Source organism: Dermacentor andersoni, chromosome 1 (assembly GCF_023375885.2).
Source record: "Dermacentor andersoni chromosome 1, qqDerAnde1_hic_scaffold, whole genome shotgun sequence".
Classification (NCBI taxonomy): Eukaryota; Metazoa; Arthropoda; class Arachnida; order Ixodida; family Ixodidae; genus Dermacentor; species Dermacentor andersoni.
Window position 1 is genome coordinate 73680292 of NC_092814.1, and position 22959 is coordinate 73703250.

The 22959-nt window shown below is 45.1% G+C and overlaps 1 protein-coding gene and 1 long non-coding RNA gene across 4 annotated transcripts in view; one reads left to right on the plus strand and one right to left on the minus strand.

The window, feature by feature from the left end:
* Positions 1–22959, plus strand: part of LOC129380504 (uncharacterized) — a 234072-nt gene that overhangs the window by 191623 nt on the left and 19490 nt on the right. For 2 of the 3 annotated variants that reach the window (XR_008608588.2, XR_011892455.1), the window contains exon 3: positions 18634–18732. This is a non-coding gene — a long non-coding RNA (uncharacterized lncRNA). Of the gene's footprint in view, positions 1–18633; positions 18783–22959 lie in introns of all 3 variants that reach the window. The other variant, XR_008608589.2, reaches the window with a different exon arrangement.
* Obsc (Obscurin) overlaps positions 1–22959 on the minus strand; it is a 173533-nt gene that overhangs the window by 133660 nt on the left and 16914 nt on the right. The window lies entirely within an intron of this gene.

A 22959-nucleotide genomic window follows, 5' to 3' on the forward strand; every position in this document is an offset into this window, starting at 1 on the left:
TTAATATGTAACCATTATAGGCCCATTAGCTTACTCCCAGTATTATATAAAATATTTACCAAAATAGTCTCCAATAGAATAAGGCCAACACTGGACTTTAGTCAACCAAGGGAACAGGATGGCTTCAGGACGGAATACTCTACGATGGATCACATCCATGTCATTAATCAGGTTATCGAGAAATCCAGGGTTACCACGAGCGGAAGCAACACTTCTGTGCCGCCTATGGCTCGGCGTGGCATTCACGAACTCCTATTCCTTCCGCATTGGAATGGCCGACAGCCCTGCTTGCGACACCTGCGGCTGCGAGAAGGCGATCGCGCACGTCCTCTGTGGCTGTCCACGTTACAATGTGCCAAGAAAAGTGCGCGTGACCGCGCTCCAAAAACGGGACAATCGGCCCTTCACAGAAGAAAAAGTTCTAGGACACTGGTCCAGACGGGTTTCGGCACTAAAGGCCTTAAGGGCTTTGCTGAAGTTTTTATGGGCCTGTGAATTATTCGACGTCTTTGACTGTTGTTGCGCGTAAACTCGCGTTACTGTGTGAATTTTTCTCGTTTTTCTTTTCTCGCTTCTTTCTCCTTGTATTCCCGTTACCCCTTTCCTCAGCACAAGGTAGCCAGCCGGTATTTACAGTTGCTAACCTCCCTGTCTTTCCTTCCCCTTTTGTCTCTCTCTGTCTCTACGTAATCAAGGAGTACAGAACGCTTACGTAAATACCTTGGAAAATATCTACAGAGGTTCTGCAGCTACCTTAATTCTACACAAGAAAAGCAGGAAGATACCTATAAAGAAACGGGTCAGACAGGGAGACACAATCTCTCCGATGCTATTCACTGCGTGCTTGGAACAAGTATTCAAGCTATTAAACTGGGAAGGCTCAGGAGTAAGTATCGACGGCGAATATCTCGGCAACCTTCTGTTTGCCAATCACATTGTTCTATTCATCAACAATGCAGACGAGTTACGACAAATGATTGAGGACCTTAACAGAGAGAGTGTAAGAGTGGGGTTGAAGATTAATATGCAGAAGACAAAGATAATGATGAATAGCCGGGCAAAGGAACAAGAGTTCAGGATCGCCAGTCAGCCTCTAGAGTCTGTGAAGGAGTACGTTTACCTAGGTCAATTATTCACAGGGAACCCTGATCATGAGAACGAAATTCTTAGAAGAACAAAAATGGCTTGTATCGCATACGGCAGACATTGTCAACTCCTGACTGGAAGGTTGCCCTCATCATTGAAAAGTAAAGTATACACTCAGTGCATTTTACCGGTGCTGGCATATGGGGCAGACTTGGAGACTGACAAAGAAGCTTGAGAAGAAGTTAAGGATCGCACAAAGAGCGATGGAACGAAGATTGCTAGGCACAACGTTAAGAGACGGAAAGAAAGCGGTTTGGATAAGAGAGCAAACGGGTACAGACGATATTCTAATTGGCATCAAGAAGAAAAAATATGGAACTGGACAGGTCATGTAATGCGCAGAGTAGATAACCGTGGGAACATTAGCGTTACAGAATGGATACCAAGAGAAGGGAAACGCAGTCGAGGACGGCAGAAGACTAGGTGGAGCGATGAAATTATCAAATTCGCGGGCGCTAGTTGGAATCGGTTGGCGCAGGACAGGGGTAATTGGAGATCGCAGGGAGAGGCCTTCGTCGTGAAGTTAACATAAAACAGGATGATGATGCTGATGATGATGCTGATGATGCTGGTAATGCTGATGATTATGCTGCTGCTGCCTCTGCTGCTGATGATGATGATGTGCCAGAGTACGCTAATGAACTCTAGCGCCCTATCATGCAGCAGATCATTTGCTTTACTGCAGTACCTGCTGCGTAAGCGTGGGACAGAAATTTTGCAGCGACAGCTGTTGCAGGGACTCTCCACTTGTATCCGCGGCTACGCGATAGGTCATTGCCGTAAGCCGTTGTTGCAGTACCTTACCATTAAGAATGGTCATCAATTCTGTCTTGCTAGCGACAAAACGAAATGTTTAGAAAGTATTAAAGAAAGAATGTACCTCTGCCGGTATCATAGCTGGGATATTCACTTCTACAAGAGACACTCCCTAAAACGCTCATGTACGCGCTGTTCGGTCGCGTGAGAAATACTAGCTGGTCAGAATAATTCCGGAGTCCTTGGCTGCAGCGTCTCTTGTAGTGCCGGTGTTGCGTTCAGGAATGAAACTACAGCAAAAAAAGGACAAATCACAGTTACTTCTCGCCAAACGACTGTTTAACGTGCTTGTTAAAATGAAAGTTTTGTAACCGCTACCGCAAGGTTCGAGACGAGCGTCGAAGAAATTAAGACACCCTACCCCGTTGAGGGAAACCGTTTATCTATATTGATGTCGCTGTCTAGCCGCACCACAAGAAAACTGCGCCAGCAGAAGATTGACGAAGCGTGAGTGCTATGAGCAGTATTTCCTCAAGTAGCCGTACTTGCGGTGATCACTATGTATGATCTCTGAAACAGACACTATGCGAAACGCAGTCATTCTTACTGCGCCTAATACTCTGCTAGCTGTAGTTGATTCGCACGGTCGTACGAACTGGTGAGGTCGCCTTATCGACTGTTTTTGACCACGTACTACAAGACGACGATACTGCATTTTTTTTCTTTTTCAATGCTTAACATATTTGTAAAAGCCGAAGTAATTGCTACCGATGACTTTTGATGCGGTGCGATATGCAACGCATTGCCGTGAAATGTTCAGCTTGTGCGCAACCTGTACGTACGTCACAGCAATACGAGTTATGGCTTCCATGATTACCGATAAACTTAGTCGATTTTTAGCCTACGCTGTGTGCACGCACATCCGCGTCAGCCACTCACGCCAGGTTTCACTGTGATCGCTCGAACTCTCACTTTTTGGTTATGCACTTTTGATAAATACAATGTGTATCTCTTCGTACCATGCAGGTATCCAACGACATAACGCACGTAATAAAACCAATTTCGTGCTTCACGCTGCACGTACGCCTGTGGCCAAATTCACGAGGCTTTTCGTTCTTAAGAACAGTTTGTCAATGGCGGGCCACCTTCGCTAATAATAGTTTTGCCACCACGACTGGCCGGCGCCTGTCCTACTATCTGTTCTAGCTTACGGAATACTTTTGTGAATACAGGGCTTGGGCTAAAGTTAGCATTTTGAATTAACGCATTGTTGGCAAGAAAACATCACGCAGGCATTGACGTCAATGAAACTGCGACGTTTGTCCGTGGCTTTAATTTCTCTGTGTTACAAAAAAAAAGAAGAAAAGAAAACAGAAGACGAGACAAAGAGGGCGTATTGTGCTTCCAACTAGATTTGTGATTCGTGAAATCAGCTTAATCACTGCTTCTTCGCCCCCAGCTAAGAACAGTCAACATGCATGCGCACTTTGCACGTGGCTCTCCGATATCGGCGCCAAGATTCCAAGTCGCTCTAACTAACGGCTTTTACTGGCCCAGCAGTGGTGGACAACAAACAGCGCCCTCGTGTTCGTGCTCCTGTCACGGCGACGGAACCATAGCGTGACAAGGTCATCATTGTCGTCATTTCCGACCTCTAAGCATCCTTCGAAGAGACTCGTTGAGCTAAGCCAGTAGAACGGCCGGCGGCGTGCTTGTTGGCAACATTTCCAACATTGCCAATTTCAAATAATAAATTGTAGCGAAGAAGACAGGCGCATAGTCAACCCCTGGCTCGAGGATAGAGCTCGCGCTCTCGGTACCTGACGCACGACCAACAAACAGACCTTGCTTGTTTATCCTTCTGGCTCCGTAATTAAACCGCGTTACATATTTGGTGGTGGCGCATGAGCGGTGTTGCGTTGTACTATGCCATGGCTGGTCCTTGCCGGAGGTTTGTGGCGAGCCTCTGTTACCCATCGCCAGGGGGCAAGGTGTTGATCAGCGCATTCACGAATGATGTCGGAAGAATTCGAGTACTCCCGGCTTACATCCAAGGAAGAGTAACATCTATGTTCACCTGGGGCTGAAAACCTCTCCAAGTGAACAGGAGCCATACTGAAATGGCTGGGGGCTTTTGTACGCCCTTGTAATCCAACTTCTTGGAGGCCTTGGTATGGAAGTGCCTTCCTTGTGAGAAAGTCAATTACCGTGCTGAGAGGACTGGGCGTTTGGTGCGTGCCCCTGTAATGTAGCTCACTGGAGGCCACAGCACGGCAGTCGAATCTCGTAAGTCGGTCCTGGGTAGGGGCCGGCGACCATTCATGGTCCAGAGGTGCCTGAACGATGCGGATGGTTGCGTGTCCGCCTAATCCAACTTGGGCGGAATCGCGACGCGAGTTCTGCCCACCTCCACAAGGCGCGTCACAGGCAACGTTGGATGGGATCCGGTCGCCTGCACAGCTAAGACGCGCTTCGTGTCTAGAGTCGGAGGACCACAGCCGCAGTGAGGAGGGAAAAGGTCATACCATTACACATTAGGCGCCCGACATATCCTGCGCGGGCTGTCCACCCCCTCCTGCATTGTTGTTGTGTGGAATGTGCCGGCTACGATGGCGTCGTGTAACACTGATCAGTGACCACACATCCGCCCACCCGAGGTGTTGCATAATTCGGGTGGGTTTTCTTTGTTGCTATAAATAAATAAATAAATAAATAAATAAATAGCGGTCGCTGCTTCAAATTTTCGTCATTCTTATTGATTCCAGTGGTTAGTTTAGAAGTGGGGGAGAGGGGGGGGAGGCTTAGTCACGACCGAGCTCGGTTGTCCTTCCGCACAAGTGCACAAAAACGCCATACAACAAAGTGAGGAAACTTGAAGCCAACTCACTGCGCACACACACACACACACCCGAAGCTTCACCGCTCAGAGCTTTTCAGTAAGGTTGGCGGCCTTCCTGAACAGCGGCAACGCTCTTGTCATGGCATGCGTGCAATATTTCGGCGGGACACAAAGCGAGACCACAGATCAGGATTGTGATTGGTATGCGCCATAATATAAAGGAAGAAGCAGCTCGATTTAAATGCACATGCAGTGCGGTTTCGTCGTCTTCGCACTTAGCAACGTGAAAACAACGAAACACAGAATGTGATGTGGACTGGGCGCTCGACTAGCGTTGGTTTCAAGCTGAGATTTAATACAGACGAAAAGTCAATTTATGCCACTCTCGAAAAAAAACCGCCAAATATAATCTATAGGACATCTGGGTTAGTTTTTGAAAAGGGGAAAAAAGTTTAATGAGCGCTTGCCACTCGTCTAACTATCTAGAGTGCTTTTATTTTTTATTTTTTTAGCTGCCCAAAATATTTAAATATCGCCTGTAGCAGAAACCACACTTCTAACACTTATACCAAATTATTCGATGATGCGGCCATTATTTTCAAGAGTAATCAAGCGCGGAATTGAGTAATTGATGAAATTTCGTTAATTAAGTTTTTTTTACCAATGAAGTTACAGTACATGTTGAAATCTATGAATCGTAGCTAGTCAGCTTCCAAGGTATACCAACTTGTAGCGAATTCTGATGATGGCAACGGTTTAGCGACATGTACTGTCAAACTTGCGGTAAAAATGCACTGTTGTTCCCCTTACCTTGTTATGAATACGCTGTTTTATTCATTGAAGCACTAAAGTAACTGGACGACCAATACATTTTGTCGGATGTTTTGAAGATTCATATCTCAAAACTGGTATAGTTCTGAAAATGTGTTTGAATGGGATACGCCTTGCGAACTCACCGGCTACGATTTGTAAATTACAATATTTGCCTTAAAGTAAAAACATTCAAAAAGGCAATTTATTTATTTATTTACACATACTGCAGCCCCTGCTGGGGCTATAGCAGGAGTGGATAATACAATACAAGAAAGAAATACAATAGGCAACAAAGAAAGTTTAGGCGCAGTGTTGAGGGAGTACAGACAAGAATTCATTTAATGGGAGAGAACGGTTGGTTCCTGGTAGCGAATTCCATGCTTCAATTGTTTTAGGGAAAAAGCTATACTTAAAAGTATTAGTGCGTGCAAAAAACGGTGTAATGTTAAGCGCGTGATGTCTCCTACTAGAAGAGATTTTTGCAAAGGTGATATATTCATTACTGGAGAGGCGAAAAGATGAGGGAATAATGCCATGAAACAATTTTAAAGAATTAACGTGTCGCTGTTCGGCGAGAGATGTCAGGTTGAGTGAAGACATGACTGACGATGGTGAGAACTGGTGGTCATAACGTCGGTAGACAAATCTAATGGCTTTCCTTTGTATGGCCTCAACTCTGTCTATTTCGTACTGCTTGTAGGGATTCCAAACGATACTACCATACTCAAGTATAGGGCGAACAATAGTTTTATATAACAGTAATTTAGTGTCGCGCGGAGAATTAGACAGAGTACGACGTAAAGGATACTTAAGGTAATTATTGGTAATTACTTAAGGTAATTAAGGTAATTAAACTTAAGGTAATTAAAGGACACTTAAGGTAATTATTGAACTAGGCATCTTTATTTCTCGTAGAAGAAAATGCCCGCCAGATTGAGTAATTTAGTTCAAGGGTTACGTGTGTGCTATCTGCCATAGGCGATTCCCAAAAATTTGGTGCGGCTAAAGAAAAAAAATACACCCGTTGTAATTGAAACACTGAACAAATCCAGGTTTCTTTTTTTTCTTTTTTTCCCCATTCCTCTGATACCACTGCTTATGCTGAGGCGAGCGCATGTATTGTATAACTAAGCAATCTCTTCGCTTTTTGACCACGGTATAAATTTGCCTTTCACAAGTACTAAATCTTAGTTTGGTGTCAGCGCTCGTCTCCCGCATGTCCCTGTATTTCCGCGCGTTTGCCTTGGTAAGCTTAGTTGTGAATCATACAAGCTCGCCCAGCTTTTCGTTTTTGTTATTATATGCTTAGCACTGAAGGCCTTAACCTTGACGCCCACTTGAACGTACGCGTTCAGGCGGTGCAGCTGTTAGCCATGCAGAATTCATAACTGAGGGCAAGTGACACGTTTTTGGACCAACTCCCTGCTGGCACGGCCGCTCAGGACGGCGTGGTGCAGTTGGCAAGCTTTCACCGGACATTCCGCAGTGGTGCCAGACCCACCACCGGGGCCCGCAAATCTTAGATACGCGAAGCTGCAAGCCACGCACGCGCGATGCCAGAGCGGCTGCGCCCCTTCAGGAGCCCTGCTTAGGCCACCGAGCGCAACGGCAAGTAGCCGCTCAGATTTCGAGCCAGTCAGCGCCTACAGCCGAGGGAAATTAATTCGGAACAGCCCAGCCGTGCCCAAGGAGCCAATCCACAAGCGCATGACAGACATTTCACGACCACCGAGACGAGCGTCGAGCGGAGCGGTGAGTAGGTGTGTGTGTGTGTGTGCCTCCGTGTGAACGGGTTTTCTTAGCTACGGTCGACTCGCGCAATGGGCTAAATCGCTGCTTCGCTTCGCGTGAGGAGCGAGACGTGGCACATTGGCACGGAATCATGAGGCGAAGAACGGCGCCACCAGCTAGCTGCTCGCTGCACGTTTCCGGGCCGCTGAACCACGTCCCGCCCGGACCGCGGACTGAAGCATCGATTTGGTCCGTTGTGCGGCGCCACCTTTATTCGATCGAAACGCATTTTTAGTGAACGTAGAGTAGCAGCGTCACTTTCGACTGCTTCCGTAATTAGCAGTGAAAACGTGGGCTGCAAGCAGTAGCAAAAACAAAAGGGAAACCTGAATTCCAACAGGTTTTTTTTTTTTTTTCGTGAATCTAGCCGCTGAATCTAGCATCTACGATGTATCGCAGCTGCCAGAATCAGGGCTGAACGTGGAAGGATTGTTTCGAGGCACAAAATATTTTGCAACTACTGGTCGTGCCATGTCTTCTTGAAGTCGATGTGCATATGCTGTCATCAGCTTAAATGTAGCGCACTCGTACGGCAGTGACGTTTGCGGAGGTGGAGGTTCACTTAGGTTAGTGTTTTGAATACTATGTGTGAGAACAATCTCTACCGATAGAAACACGTTAGCATGAGACTGAAGTGCTTTTTGAAATAAAGTTCCAGCTACGCCGTGGTATCAGTAGCCTGAAATATGTTGTTATGATGCGTCCTTTTTAGTCATGTGGGCGACTCTCCTTTCTCTTCGTGTTTTGCCTCTTCTTTTTCTTCATTCCTCTCTTTTTTCTTTCTTTTTTTCTATGACAAAAATTATATTGCACTACAGTAAGGTGTAGAGATCAACAAGGTTTTTGGTTGGTTTTAGCTTCCTCTGTGTGGGGGAATGAGAATTGTGAGATCCCGTGGCGAGCGTTTTTGGCGCCGTGTCCGACAATGCTACGTGTATATGGTATTTGAAGGCATGAACCATTTGTTTGTGGCACAGCGGCCTGCTTTAAAACCGGTGCGTAAGCTGCGAAGCCCCCCTGCTGGTGATATTGCTTTAATAATGGCACAGCTGAGAGACGACCTCTGTGTAGCGTCATTTGTTTATTTAACGCAATATAGGTGCTGTAAATATCCTGCGCGGTTTAGTAAAAAACTCATGCCTCTGTAAAGATGAGCGAATTTCCACGTTCATTTGGGAAGCACATCAGTACGTGAGGCAACAACCGGTGCCAAAGGTGCGAACGGTGCACATAAAAAAGATTTGGAAGATTGTGTTTCCGCCTTTGCATTGGTTGTGAATATTTTGAGGAGACAAAAATAAATGGGGTAGAACTTCTCAAAGATGTTATTGTCATGACTCGTACAAAGAAGAAAGGGAACAAAGATGCCCAAGACGTGTCCTCAAATTGAGTGAAGGTTAAACAAAGAACAGCTCGAAACAGTAAGCAAGACGGTATCTGACTGGCTATTAGCCAGCACAGAGGACAATGGAACAATGATGATAGAAGGATAGCTAGAAAGAAGTTGGCACAGGCGCACAGACGCCCGAGAAAACACTATGTGGTGTGAGAAGCGTCCGCAAAAGAAATTGAGGATGAGAATGTCTGAAAGAAAAAAATGGCGATAAGAGTGTGGCGCTTTCTAGGAGGACAGCGGACACCTTGTCTTCAATTCTATTTCACCATATCAAAGGTTGGAAAGGGTGAGTGGGGAAAAAAGAGAACAACAATGTTCAGTTCAAGGCGGAGATCAAGGACTAAGCCTTCATAACTCTACTCCTAAGCAGAAGCAGAAGTAAAAAAAAAATAACCAGCGAGAGCACAGTTCCATGCAATTGTGCTATCACGAGTATTGAAACATAAAATAAGGCCGCCCAAAATGCCTCCACAGCTAACGTGTTCGAAATGATCTCTTGCTGGAGCGTACGGTCAGGCGGGGTTAAGGCTAGTTGCGAACTATCCCATGCTACAATACACAGGCTTTAATATTGTTATTTTTTTCAATCATGCTGTACGCTAAACTCACGATAGAAGAAGTAACGTTACATGGAGGTCACTGCTTGCAAGAAGCACCGCCTATGCAGATCAGAAATTAATCAGAGTCTAACATTCGCCTCTTAAACAGTTAACGCCATAACGAAATTAGTTCAGAGCACAGAGAGACCACTCTCTCCTATAAGAAGTTGCAAATTTATGCGACTATGATTAAAGAGCAGTCACCAGAAATGGAATGCTACTAAAACTGGAAATGGCTCTCCGTGGCACAATAATCATTCTGAGCTCCGAAGTTATGAACTTCTTACTTCCTATTGCAACAACGTGGCCATTTCCACAGGAGCTCCCTGTTGCGTACTTGTTTCTTTCACTTCCTGCTTTCAGTCACCTACTTCTTCATCAGCTGGTGGGCGTTTATACCTCTGTCAATCGTGTTTTGCCGCCACATAGGCCGACCCAGTTTCTTCTCGCCACCTGTGTTATATACGTCATTGCCTTCTTGCAGCTGTAGATTTCGTTTCTTCCGATTGCATACTTACAAAGACAAAATTTATAGTTTCATCCGTGTACATAAACGTCCTCCTAAATGTCGGGTCCAACCCCCACACTAGAAGGGACAAGAAGGGATATTTTTGTTAAACTGTGAGCATTCTCTGACTCATTAAAAAGATACCGAGCGAAGCGAAAACGCTGTCGGAATGCACGAACAGGCGTTTCTCTTTTAGCTTTCGTTCCTAAGAACTATGTTATCAGCCGGTCGCTTTTGTTTTGTTATGTGGAAGCACAGTAGGTAAGTTATTCACAGTGTGTATTTACAAGGGTAGCAAGCCTGGCTAGCATGAAAGCTAGCCAAGATCAAGCAAGGCGTGTCATCGTCATCAGATCAGGCAGTGGCCGCTTATGGGTACGTCCTACTGAATCCAAGGGTCGACATCATCTTCGAGTAGCACGTAGCATGAGCCGCGACGCCACTAAGGACCCACAGCAGAGGAAGGGTGGTAATGTTTGAGTCTCGAAACGTGGACGACGTCGCTGGACAACGCAACAGGATATGTAGTGAGACTGGCCGACACAATCTAGTACGCGACGTCAGTCACTTGTCGAAGGACGCGGTATGGGCCCGTGTAGCGAGGAAGGAGCTTTTCAGAAAGGCCCACGCCTAGGGAGGGGGACAAAGGTAGCACGAGGGCACCTGGAGCAAAACGGTCGTCGCAATATCACTGGTCGTAAAGGCGTTTCTGATTGTCTTGGGAAGAAGAAAATCTACTACGTGCTTCATCAAGACGGCATGTTGGGCCAGTTGGTTAAGGTTCATTGTAAGGTTCGTAACAGCGCAACGCAAGACATGGACAAAAGGAAGGGAAGAACGACTACACGGCGCTGACTCTCAACTGATATTTTATTGAAGATATATCTAACCTATATATAGGCACCATTTCAAAAACCATGACATGCACGAGACACAGAGATGCATTGAGGCAACTGTGACTAACTGAGGTATAATCAAAAGGGACAAAGGTAACGCAGTTACTTCTCATTAAGAGTGATAGACGGTTCGCTGATACATGCCTTGCCCCTGATCTTTATATTGTAAGCCTCAGCGATTTCTCTTGTCAATTGGCTCTCGTGTTTATAAATCACATTAGTTTTTTTTTTTTTTTAATAGGGACGACAACCGCACGACTTGCAATGCTCCGGCAGATGAAGTGGCGCAACCACCTGAACAAATAGCTCATGCTCCCTAAGTCACGCGACATTATAAACACGCGAGCCAATTAACAAGAGAAATCGCTGATGCTTATAATATAAAGATCAGGGACAAGGCATGCATCAGTGAACCATCTAGCGCTCTTCATGACAAAGAACTGCGTTACCTTTGTTACTTTTGATTATACGTCAATTGGTCATAGTTGCCTCGATATATCTCTGTGTCTCGTGCATGTCAGGGTTTTTGAACTGGTGGCTATATATATTATAGATACATCTTCAATCAAATATCACTTGAGAGTCAGCGTCGTGTCGTCGTTGCGTCTGGGCACGTCAGACAAGAAGTCCGCCCAGCCTACGTGCAGTTGTGCGGGTGGCTCAAAGCTTCTGTTGGACATTCACGAAGGTTGTGCAAAATTCTCAAGTCCGAGTCGTGGCAACAGGTTAGAACTCTTAAGAACTTGCTTAGAATCGCGTGTGCAAATCCTCTACCGAGTCCCCCACCTTCCCGCCAATATGGGCAGTGGTGCAACATAGCTGATTCCACCAGTAAATTCCTTTGGCGCACTCTTCGACCTACGCTCCCGGTGAAGAAAAAAGGAAAACATGTACAGGGACATGTGCTTAACCTGAGCACGACGCTTATTCCGGAGGAACACAAGCGGGTATTGGGTCTCGGCCCGAAGTACTGCATCGAACTTCACCTGACCGCCTTTGAGAAGGTGGCCACAGCAAGGTCGGTCTCAAGATTTGCCAGATATGACGAACGTTCAAGGTGCGTTTCAGAGAGAGTAGATACCATTGATAGGACAGGAAGAGGCGGAGTGGTAAGGGCGTGCTTACCCCTAGTTCATTTCCTGTGTGAAAAGAATTTGCATGTGTTAGTAGCAGACAAAGAAGGGTACTTCGCTGTCATGAATTCTGATGTGTATTCACAAAAGTCTGAGGATGCAATTCTTAAACATTTCAAAGGTGTAAAGGTTAAGGCTGCGAAAGTCAAGCAGCGAGCACTATCTTTGTTGGAAGAAATGAATTTGCAACGTTTAGTGACCAGCGTAAAGAAAGAAAGAAGTCTGGAACTACAGGTTTTCTTTACTGTGAAATCGCACAAGGATGACATGCCATTCCGAGCCATAGTCACGGAAAATGGCAGCTCGCAATTAATTGTGTCGAGATTTCTACAGAAGAATCTTGTGCGCTTAACAATAGTTTATCCTTTCCGGATAGCCAATTCGGTTACCGTGTCCAAGTACCTGAAAGACAGTTCGTTGAACAACCGGTGTGCCTTCAGCGTAGATGTGGAAAAGTTATATTACTCCCTCCCACATGCCCAAGTTACAAGTTATAAAATGTGCTAAAGACTGCATAGTGTGTGACAATGATGAATAAGCCTTCATTAATGGTTGCGATATTTCAGTAGAAGCCTTCCTTGAATTTCTTTCCCTTAACTTGAGATCTACCTTTGTTTCATGGAGAGGGGGTCTGTATATACAAAAATCTAGGCTATGCATTGGCTCGTGTGTAGCTCCCCTCTTTAGCGACATTTTTCTAAGTTATATTGATAGGCAACTAGAAGGCCTCCTTGATAAGCTTTCCAATAAGGTTTTCCACTATGTTGATGATTTTGTTATATTTTTTAATAGTGACATTCACCCCGAGTGTGTTGGTGAAATTTTTACGGTACTCAGACAGCACGGCATGGGCCGTGGGCAAGAAGCAGAACTGCGAAAGCAGCAACGCGACGATGCGAGACGGGCATTACCAAGTGTGCACTAGGCATCCAACTTCACGTGTTGCAGGAGTGTAGCATCCTGCCGAGCTTTTTTCTCTTAAGTAGGTATCCCGACCCTGTTCGTCAGCGGTGTTAAGCAACTGGCTCACGTAAAAGACAGAATCGAGGGATTCAGTGCGCGAAGAGTCACAGTCGGCCACAGGGTACCGGGACAAACAATCCGCATCTTTATGCAGGCTCCCTGTCCTGTATACGACCGAGTATGTGTACTCCTGCAGGCGCAGTGTCCATCAAGCGAGTGTGCCTGTAGGATCTTTCAAAGAGGCGAGCCAAGAGAGGGCATGGTGGTCGGAAACTAATGTGAACGGTCGGCTGAATAGATAAGAGTAAAATTTTGTAACTGCCCGTACAAGTGTGAGGCACTCACGTTCTGTAATTAATTTCGCTCTGATATGGACAGCAGCTTGTTGGCATAAGCGATGACGTAGTTCACTCCACGTTGACGTTGGGCCAAGACTGCGCCTATTACGTAACAATTCGTTTTAATGCTGACATCAGTTTAGGCTGATGGGTCGAAGTGAGCCAAAATGGGAGGCGTTGTGAGGAGTGTGGTTAACTCGAAGAAAGCCGCGGCTTGTGCAGGAATCCAGGTAAAATGGACGTCTTGTTTTAAAAGATCTGTGAGTGGTTTCGCAATCACTGCAAAATTCTTCAGAAACCGGCGAAAATAGGAGCAGAGCCCCACAAAGCTGCGAATATCTTTGTGAGACTTGGGCACAAGGAAGTCTTTCACGGCTCGAATTTTCTCTGGGTCAGGTCGCACGCCCGTAGCGTCTACAATATGGCCATGCATCGTAATGCGGCGATGGCCAAAACGGCACTTCGATGAACTCAGCTGTACTCCGGCACGGCCGAACACGTCAAGAATCGCTGAGAGGCGTTCGAGGTGTGTATCAAATGTAGGCGTAAACACGATTGCGTCGTCTAAATAACACAAGCATGTGTACCACTTGAACCCATGAAGCAGAAAGTCCGTCATTCGCTCAAATGTGGTTGGGGCATTACACAGACGGAAAGGCATGCCCTTGAACTGGTAAAGCCCTTCAGGAGTTAAAAGAGCTGTTTTCCCTCGGTCCATGGGGTGCACAGCAATCTGCAAATATCCAGATCGAAAGTCGACAGAAGGGAAGTGAGCGGCACCATACAGACAATCAATGGAACCATCGATTCTCGGTAACGTTTAAGTGTCTTCGTAATGTCATTGACGTGGCAATAGTTCACGCAAAAGCGCCAAGATTCATCCTTCTATATAACTAAAACAACAGGGTACGCCTACGGACCGGAGGATGGGTCAATAATGTCCTGCGCAAGCATCTTGTTGGCTTCCTGGTGGATGACTCTTCGCTCAGACGCAGACACTCGATAGGGGCGTCGGTGAACAACGCTGGCATCGCCTGTGTGTATACGATGCGCAACAACGGACGTCTAGCCCAAAGGCCGATTACTGAAGTCAAAAATGTCTCGATACGACTCGACAATACGTCTAAGAGGGTCGGTGTGCTCACGCAAAAGGTGATAGGTAATCATGCTGCGAATTTTGCGGCTGCCACATGTTCTCGGCGTCGGAGTGCCCTTCTGAGGACATGTAGCCTCCAGTGCAAAAGCTCCTTGATTGAACTATTCCAGGGGGCAAAGGTGTGCAACGCAAAGTCCCTGCAGAAGTACTGCAGAAGAAGCGAAACAATTAGCGTTACATCAGCTATTTGACAAGTACCAGAAATCTAGTCACGTCTACAAGGGCGGTTCTGTAATCAAAGAAAGTGTGACTGCAGCCTATGTTATACCATCCTTACATGTAGAGTGCGCTTGTCGACTAGGACGCACGTCGTCACAAACAATAGTGGAATTAGTGGCGATTCTCCGAGCCACTTATTTTATCAAGACATATGAGACACCATTAAAGTGGGTAATTTGCATGGACTCCTTATCGGCTTTAGCATGTCTTGAATATGGTGATGACAGCCAACCACACGCACGAATAACTTACGCAGTACTGAACAGTTTAAGTTTAACTCGGGTTAATGAAAGAAAGCATGAAGTGATATTATAGGGAGTCCCGGGACATGCTATTATAGCAGGCAATGAATTAGCGGACTCGTTCGAAAAATCGGCCCATACATATGCAGAAATTCAACTCATCCCTTTATCATCAGTGGACACGAAACCTATATTGAGAGTACTAAAGAAAGACTTGTGTATGTCAACCTGGTTTAATGAATATACTAAGGAACCAATTCTTTAAGAAGTGGACCCTCAACTCAAGTACCAGCTGGATGTAGAACATTCGAAAAGCACCGAGACGCTAATTCATCGACTGCGCCTTGGGACAGCATACACCAAACATTTCCTATATCGCATAAAACGGACTTCTTCCCCGGCTTGCTCCTGTGGCCACGACGATCAGAACATGTAGCCTCCAGTGCAAAAGCTCCTTGATTGAACTATTCCAGGGGGCAAAGGTGTGCAACGCAAAGTCCCTGCAGAAGTACTTGCTTGATGAAGCCAAAATTCCCAAGTGGAATGCAGGTTCTGTTAGCCGTAATGCTCAGGACCCTGTAGGGTGCAGCGACACCGTGCGTGAGCAGGACGTCATTAAGAGGCGTCACGTAGCAGTCGCAATCTGGAAAAGCTGGCGAACACTACAGTTCACTGACACAACAAAGTCGCTGCAAATTACCTAAGACGGACGAGGTTGGTCACTGGGATCACAGAGGTGAAGCAGTTCAAGGCAGAGGACACCGGTGGCGCAATGAATCAGAGTGTAATCGGCAGAAGGAAAATCAAGTCCAAGTATGAGGTCGTGAGGGCACTGCGCACGGGACCATAAAAATTAGAACTACTTGGTAACCATCAACGGTAACCCGAGCTGTGCACATAACAACAACAGCGAGTGTCGCACCGTCAGTGACACGACTTTCGTCGTGGGAGGTGTAAGGGTCTCTGTCATGCGACGACGAAAACTGGCACTCGTTGCAGAGACGTGCGCCCCAATTTTAACCAAAGCTCTGACAGCGACGCCATCGATGTGGACTTAAAGAGTGTTCTGGTGGTCGCGTAAGGGCAACAGAGAATTTTGGGTCAATGTCGACAGTGCACCTTCACCTCCAGAAACTGCGCAGTCTAGTTTTCCGGCGAAAAGCGACGGCGAAAGGACGGCGAAGGAGAGCGGCGGCGAGTCGGTGAACGAGATGGAAGGCGATGCGGCGGAGGCGACTGGTTGTAGCCGGTACCTTCCTCAGGGACATTGGGTGCAGAGGATTCGGTGTGAGGCCGATAGCGGCTTGCAGTATGGAAGGGACCAGAGTAAGTGGGAACGGAACACGCTTCCAGCCTCCCTGCTCGTTTGCGTCATTCATTGAGTATGGATCACCAACACGTCCAACAGTTCATACTTCCAAAGTAAGTGGGACATGGGCTAGGGGGCTGAGAGGGCCACTGGCTGCGGTAATAGCGAGCATTCTCTCCAGCTTGGCTGCAGCGGAAACAGATAGGTTTATAATCGGCTGTTCTCCTTTCGGACGGGTTTCTGGAACGATGAAGGGCGTGTGGTCCATGACGAGGCCTGTCCGCGGAGACTAGGGCGGCGTGAGGAGTAGAGAGTAGAGAAGAGGCCAAGGTTTGCGAATTTCTTGCCAACGGCGACCTGGATCAACGAAACAGCCACCGTCGAGGTGTTGGGCACCGTGGGTTTATAAGAAGCCGTATGTGCGGCCTTGCGTTCTCGGCGGACGATGCGCGACACGTCGTCTGATGTAGATGGTTGACAAGGACTTGCCTTGCAGGACGATGCTGCAGCGGTGTTCGGCAGACGCTCGAACTGAGGCAAGATGCGCGGCATTTCGCCCGCTCTAGGCGAAGGCACTCTTTGATGCAATACATGAACGAAAGCGTTGCACAAAACCGAATCCCTATGGTCAGTTCAGTGGCGTGAGAACTTTTTGAAAGGAGCTTACGTGCCGATCGTTAATGAATGTCACCACAAGGATCATGGCTTTCCTTGGCGTTTCAGCCAAGCTTCAGAGTCATATTTTAGACGTATACTAGTGGATGGTACAGCAGGCAGACCAAGCACTTTCTCCTCCAGCCTCATCTGAAAAGTTCTGAAGTTGCTAGAATGTGTTGTATGCAATAAATAATGGCACAGTCACAACAAACAGCAAATACGCATTGCACTGTCACCTCGTGACATTGAAGACCTAGGTTAAACGAACACAATAAGATAACAGTGTGTTCAAAGGGGCTGGTTGGTTCATCTTCAGAATAAGATAACTGAGCACTCAGAATTCACAATACGATAATCTGATAATCTGAGCACTCAGAACTCATTTTTCGATAAAAATATATCGTGCGTACAGGTAGTACGGTGCATTATGTGAATTAGCTAAATAAAATTTGAACAGTACGTCTTTATTTTCAGCTTTATCAAACGTTAAATATTAGAGAAAAAATTCTGTAATTAGAAATTGTGTCCTGGCTACTGATCTCTAGCCAGAAAACGACGGAACGTGTTGTGATTAATGATAGATTTGTCTTATTTACAATTCAGTAGCGTACAACGTTCATTAATAAAAAAAAATCAATATTTACTGTTGTACGCAAATGGCAACAAAGTGACCAAGGAAAAAAATACTCAAAGTAAGGCGGCTTAACGAAGTCTGTTACTCCATAACTGCATATCCTCGTCTCTGGTGACACAGACGACTGTTGTGAATAGTGTTCGTGTTTCCTATTTCTACTTTTCGTAAGTTTGTGTTTATGAGAGGTAACGTGTTTCATAAGAATAGTAACAAATTGTTACCAAAAGCAGACATAGCGATAAGCGTAAAAAAAAAAGTCATTTTTTTTCTTCTTTGAGCCGGTTTTGGGGCGCCCCGGTATCCGGCTTTCCGATTCCACTCACACTGCCTAGTACAAGTAGAAATGTTTTCAGACTGGTAGCTCTTATAAGATGGATTAGCTGCCACAAGAACAAAATACCAACATAAACCAACAAAAACAAATATACCAAAAGTAAAAAGTCGATAACACCAAACACTAAATTCATAACAGCCTTCTGTGGCACCAGAAAGGGTGATATGGAGTGATATGCTTACAGACTTTCTTAAACCCTGTTACCATGAACATTTCTTTTTTTCTTCAAGGTTTCCTCAGGCTGCCTATGTTTAGAGCGCTGGGGATGTCGTATATGCCGTACCGCATTGGCCACGGTCAGCTCAGTGACCTGTGAACTTCTGAAAACGAGTTTACATGTCGGTCGTTAGTAAATGCGAGGGCAATAGCCTTTCTTCAACAGCCTTTCTTAAAGGTTTAATTGCCATTATAATACAGTAGTGACGTGGGCAGAATACAGATTATCCTGTATCAATGCTTCCGTTCATAACAAGTCGCTGCTAGGACCATTGACAGGGTTTGCGTATGGCAAAAAGTAATACCTCCTGGTCTATCGAGAGGCCAAGTCCGTGATTTTCCAGAGTGTCATTTGCATGGTTGTCTTCCTTTCGGGTCAAAACAGGAAGAACGCGCTTCATTTTGCAGGGAGCTAACAAAGATCGCACTACAAACGCGAAATTTCCGTTCCTAACAGGCTTTATCGTTTTCTTTTTTCCACCCATTTTTTCAGCAAAGAATCCTGTGACTGCCTTGAGTGACTCCTGCAACATATCTCCTTAGCATTACGTTGTGCGTGTTTGTGAACATCGATCTTTTTCGTTTTGCTCTTTATTTACGAGATTGCTGGTGGGTTTATTGACGTGGGATTTCTGCGACAAACGTTATCATCGCAGTTATTTGTGACTGGTGCGACTGTTCTTTTCAGGTTGGCTGCACATCCATGTGAAGAAATTGATAAGAAGGAGAAAGAGGATCAGAAACGCTGAAGGAGAGGGGACGACTGTGCGTGCCATAGCAGCCGGTGGTGTGTCTGAAGTTCGTTTTCTTTGAAGGGAGGAGCGCAGAAGTATGAAGGTCGGTTGTATGTGGCGAAATAAACACAAAGCATATGGAAGTGTGTAATTAAATAACTAATTAGCGACGTAATTACATTTATGTAACCATTAAGTAATTAATGAATGAATTATTTGTCTATAATTAATAATTGGCAAACCAATGTCATTTATTTACCGTGCCCAGGAAAAACAAATAATAATAATAATAATAATAATAATAATAATAATAATAATGTTTATTGCCACACAACATACAAAACAACACAAGCAGGCCGGTCTAAGCTTTAGTTGGCTTGTAGGACCGTGCCAATGAATATGATAGACAAGGCAAAAAATATACATAAATTGATGAGACATGAAGAAAAAAAAATAAAGAAACGAATGGCAAAAAATTGAAAAGAGCAAGGGCCCTATAACGTAAAACTATTCCAATATGTTTCTATTCCAATCTCCTGACGTCAAATTTGCGTAACCACCAACGCAAGCACCGGGCGGTCACCCGCAGGGTTGTCTGAACAGACCAATCAAACGCTCTCCTCGTTCATAGGAGGTCCCTTTTGTTTGCTTGAAAAACGAATAACATTGCCTACACTGAGCGGCTTGTCGTATCTAATTGGCTGACAAGAGGCGAGGTGAACGCTCAAGTGGAGAGGGATTCGATGGGGCCGAGCCACTGCACTGAAAGTCGATTACCGGATGAAGAGGGTGGTGCCGGCGTCTACGATTGGTCGGCTTTCCCTTACTTAGCTTGCGGTGGCTGGTCGAAAATCGCGGCGGCATGCAACGGAAGCTCAAGAATGACGCTAAAACGGACCCTTATCAAAGAAGAGTTGGCAGAATGAGGGGGTAAACGTGCCGAAAGTGTTCGAAAATGTTACACGGCCACGCAAGAAGTTTTATTATTCGCAAATACACCCATGCTCTCCGGCAGGTGCGAGTAGCCAGCGTCTGAGCGATCGGCGGCAGCCATCTTCTATTCCTTTCGGAACGGGGCAGCCTGCGGCTATTCCGAAGAAAATTCAGTTTTGTTCGGCATATTAATGCATCTTTATCGCGTACACGTCACTTTGACGCGGTGAGTTCTTGCGGTTTTGTGACGTTGCGTGACAGGCAGGTGAAGTGGGTGCAGCCGGAAAACTTTTTACCAATAGCCGAGGGCTAATGGCGAAAAGGGGTCGAATCAGAAATAACTGTTTTTCTTTTTTCTGTCAAATCATGCATAATCAGTGGGTACACATCATATCAGATGGGGAGGTATCGCGGTTTTCGTGACGTCGCGTGACAGACAGGTGAAGTGGGGGTGGTCGAAAAAAGTTTTTGACCAATCGTGGAGGGCTGATAGCAGAATTGGAATAGAAAAGTTTGGAATAGTTTTACCTTATAGCGCCCCAAGATAACATTTGGTTATCTACATATAACAAAAGTTAAAGAGATAAATATTGCGATGCAAAAAAAAAAATGTACAAGAGGTTAATTTTACTGTAGCTGCTTTAGGAAATGTTTGAGCGTTCTTTTTGATGTCGCGTTAAAAATTTCTTCTGGCAGTTTGTTAAATATGTCAGGCACATAAGCACAGCGTCTGGCCGCGCCATACCTTGTGGCTGCCCGCGGAACTACATAACGGACATGTTTTCTAAGCTCCCTTGCGGCGGCACTTTTTTGTTTGAAAGCGGAATTCCAGAAATGTTTAACGACAACTGTTTCTATAAGTAATGAATGGAAGTTCGGTAGACCAAGTTCACGGAAGATATTTGCAGATGTTACTATTGGGGAATTGTATGCAACATTTTTAAGAATGTTTTTTTTATAATCCGGTCTACGCGGCATCTCCAACGATGAGAACAAAAGCCAAAGACTGTAATGCCGTACCTCAACACACTGTAACCTAGTGCATGTGCTATAATCTTTTTTACAGACAAGGGTGCAATACTTTTGATATTAAACAACAGCCACGCTACTGACCTCAGTTTAGAACAGATAAGTGATAAATGATGTTGCCAAGACAAATTACTATCGAAATAGATTCCGAGATATTTCACACAATCCACGTATGGAATAGGCGCACATTTACTATGAACACAGTCTGACTCATGCAAGTAGAGACGCATGTTAATAACAGTAGTCTTAAGTGGGGAGCGAAAACAAACAAGTTTTGTTTTTTGGGCATTTACAACAATTCCATTATTAGAGAACCAAAGCATTGCCTTGTAAACGTCATTTTGCAACATTTCAGTGGACTTTTTATAAGAAAGGTGTTTCGCTAATAATACAGTGTCGTCAGCATACTGGAATACTGAACATTTCGAAATTGCCAAAAGGAAGTCGTTAACGAAGATATTAAACAACAATGGCGACAAAGTGGACCCCTGAGGAACTCCAGCTTTTACCGACAGCTTAGAACTAAATACGCCCTTATCATCGGTAGAGACCACCTGAAATCTGTTGCTCAAGTAATTTTCGAGAACTTTGTAAAAAGGCCCACGAAATCCCCAAAAAAGCAGTTTACTTAACAAGATTAACAATAATAATAATAATAATAATAATAATAATAATAATAATAATAATAATAATAATAATAATAATAATAATAATAATATTGTCACAGTCGGTAATGTGTGAAGAAGAGGACTGTCACAAACAACCACTGTAAGGAGAAACTGGCTATGCTTGGCACAAAAGAATGCGATGTGATGTATCGCGTCAATAGAATCACATTAAATTATTTTCAGACACGGATACCGTTCATGCCATTCACAGCTTTCCAACGTTGAATTCAAGCGACACCTTTGGCGCAAATTGAGAAGCAAGCAAAGGCAGGTGATCTTGTTATGCTGTTCTCTGAAACAGGCATAGACTTCATTTTCTTATTTCTTTCTAACGCATCTGATTCTAAACTTAGCTTGCTCCAGCTCTTCAAGCCGGGGTGTGATGCCAAAAGTGAAAGTGACGTTCGAATAGCTTGCCTATACCCAAGCAGCCACGTCATCGTTGCGTCAGAGAAGCTGCTTCGTTGAGTGACTGGCAGGGGGAAGCACCGGCCTAACAATCACGGAAACTGGCGCAGGTGACGGTCAAGGAGGTTTAAAAACATTCCTAGAGTGGAAGCTCCTGTTGCTTCTTTCTTGAAGAGGTGAAGCCAACGCTTGCCTCTACTTCACCTCTGAATTAGTCTTGTGACGTGATGTCCGCTTACAGGTCAAAGGTATTCGCTCTGTTAATTTAAATGTTATGCTAATCAGGCAATAAAAGCTGCTTGTTCCCGACAAAAATATTATCTTCGCCTAAGTATTGATGACGTTATCGCCAATAAAATTTACCGATACATTCAGGCTTCATCCTAAAACCAGTAACCCAAAGGTACACGTCGACTAGTATCTGTACAGCAATATAAGCCATGTTAAACTCACGAGAAATATGCGATAAGCGTCTCTTTTCATTCTCTATAAGATAACGGTTATAAAATGGTGCCGGTCTGGCTTCACCTTGGCAACATGATTCCTACACCAGCAAAACTTTTGTAAACCTCCTTGGTTGTGGTGTAGTTGCTTACATACTAGAACTATGCAAGAAAATCTGGCTGTGCGGGCTTCGTAAAACCCACTCCGACACCATAGGAATGCCGCCGTCTGGACGATTTGGCTTTGCGATGGTTTTCAGCTGGGCTGGTTGACTCCCACTTTCGGGAAATTCAGCAGTCACTTCTACTGGCAACACGCAAGGAAGACGACAAATTGCCGAATGTGTAATCTTGCTTCATGAATCAGTTACCTTCCTTTCGTGTTCTCAAAATGAGTGTTTACTGAATTCTCGGAAACTATCTGACTAGTTTTGAACGTGTCTTCCTCTAAACCCTCGTGTTGGCTGTTAAATACCACTTTTATGAAATGAAATCTTTACTAAAAGTTTGTACTTTTTCAGTAATGCACCTTGCATTGATGTTTACTCCCTCATAGAAAATAAATAAATAAATAAAGAAAAGGGGAACAAAAATTGAAACGGATGCACAGTGATCAACGATCTTTTCTCCAACTTAAGCGAGAGCGTCGCGGTGCTGTTCGTGTTCTGTACAACTGTTCAACTAAGCACGAGTGCTCATGCTGTAAACAAAAAAAAAAAGTCTTACATAATGATACGGGAAAAAAATACACAATATTACTTGCTGTTTTAGCAGAGGTTAAACCATTCTGAGCGTCAGA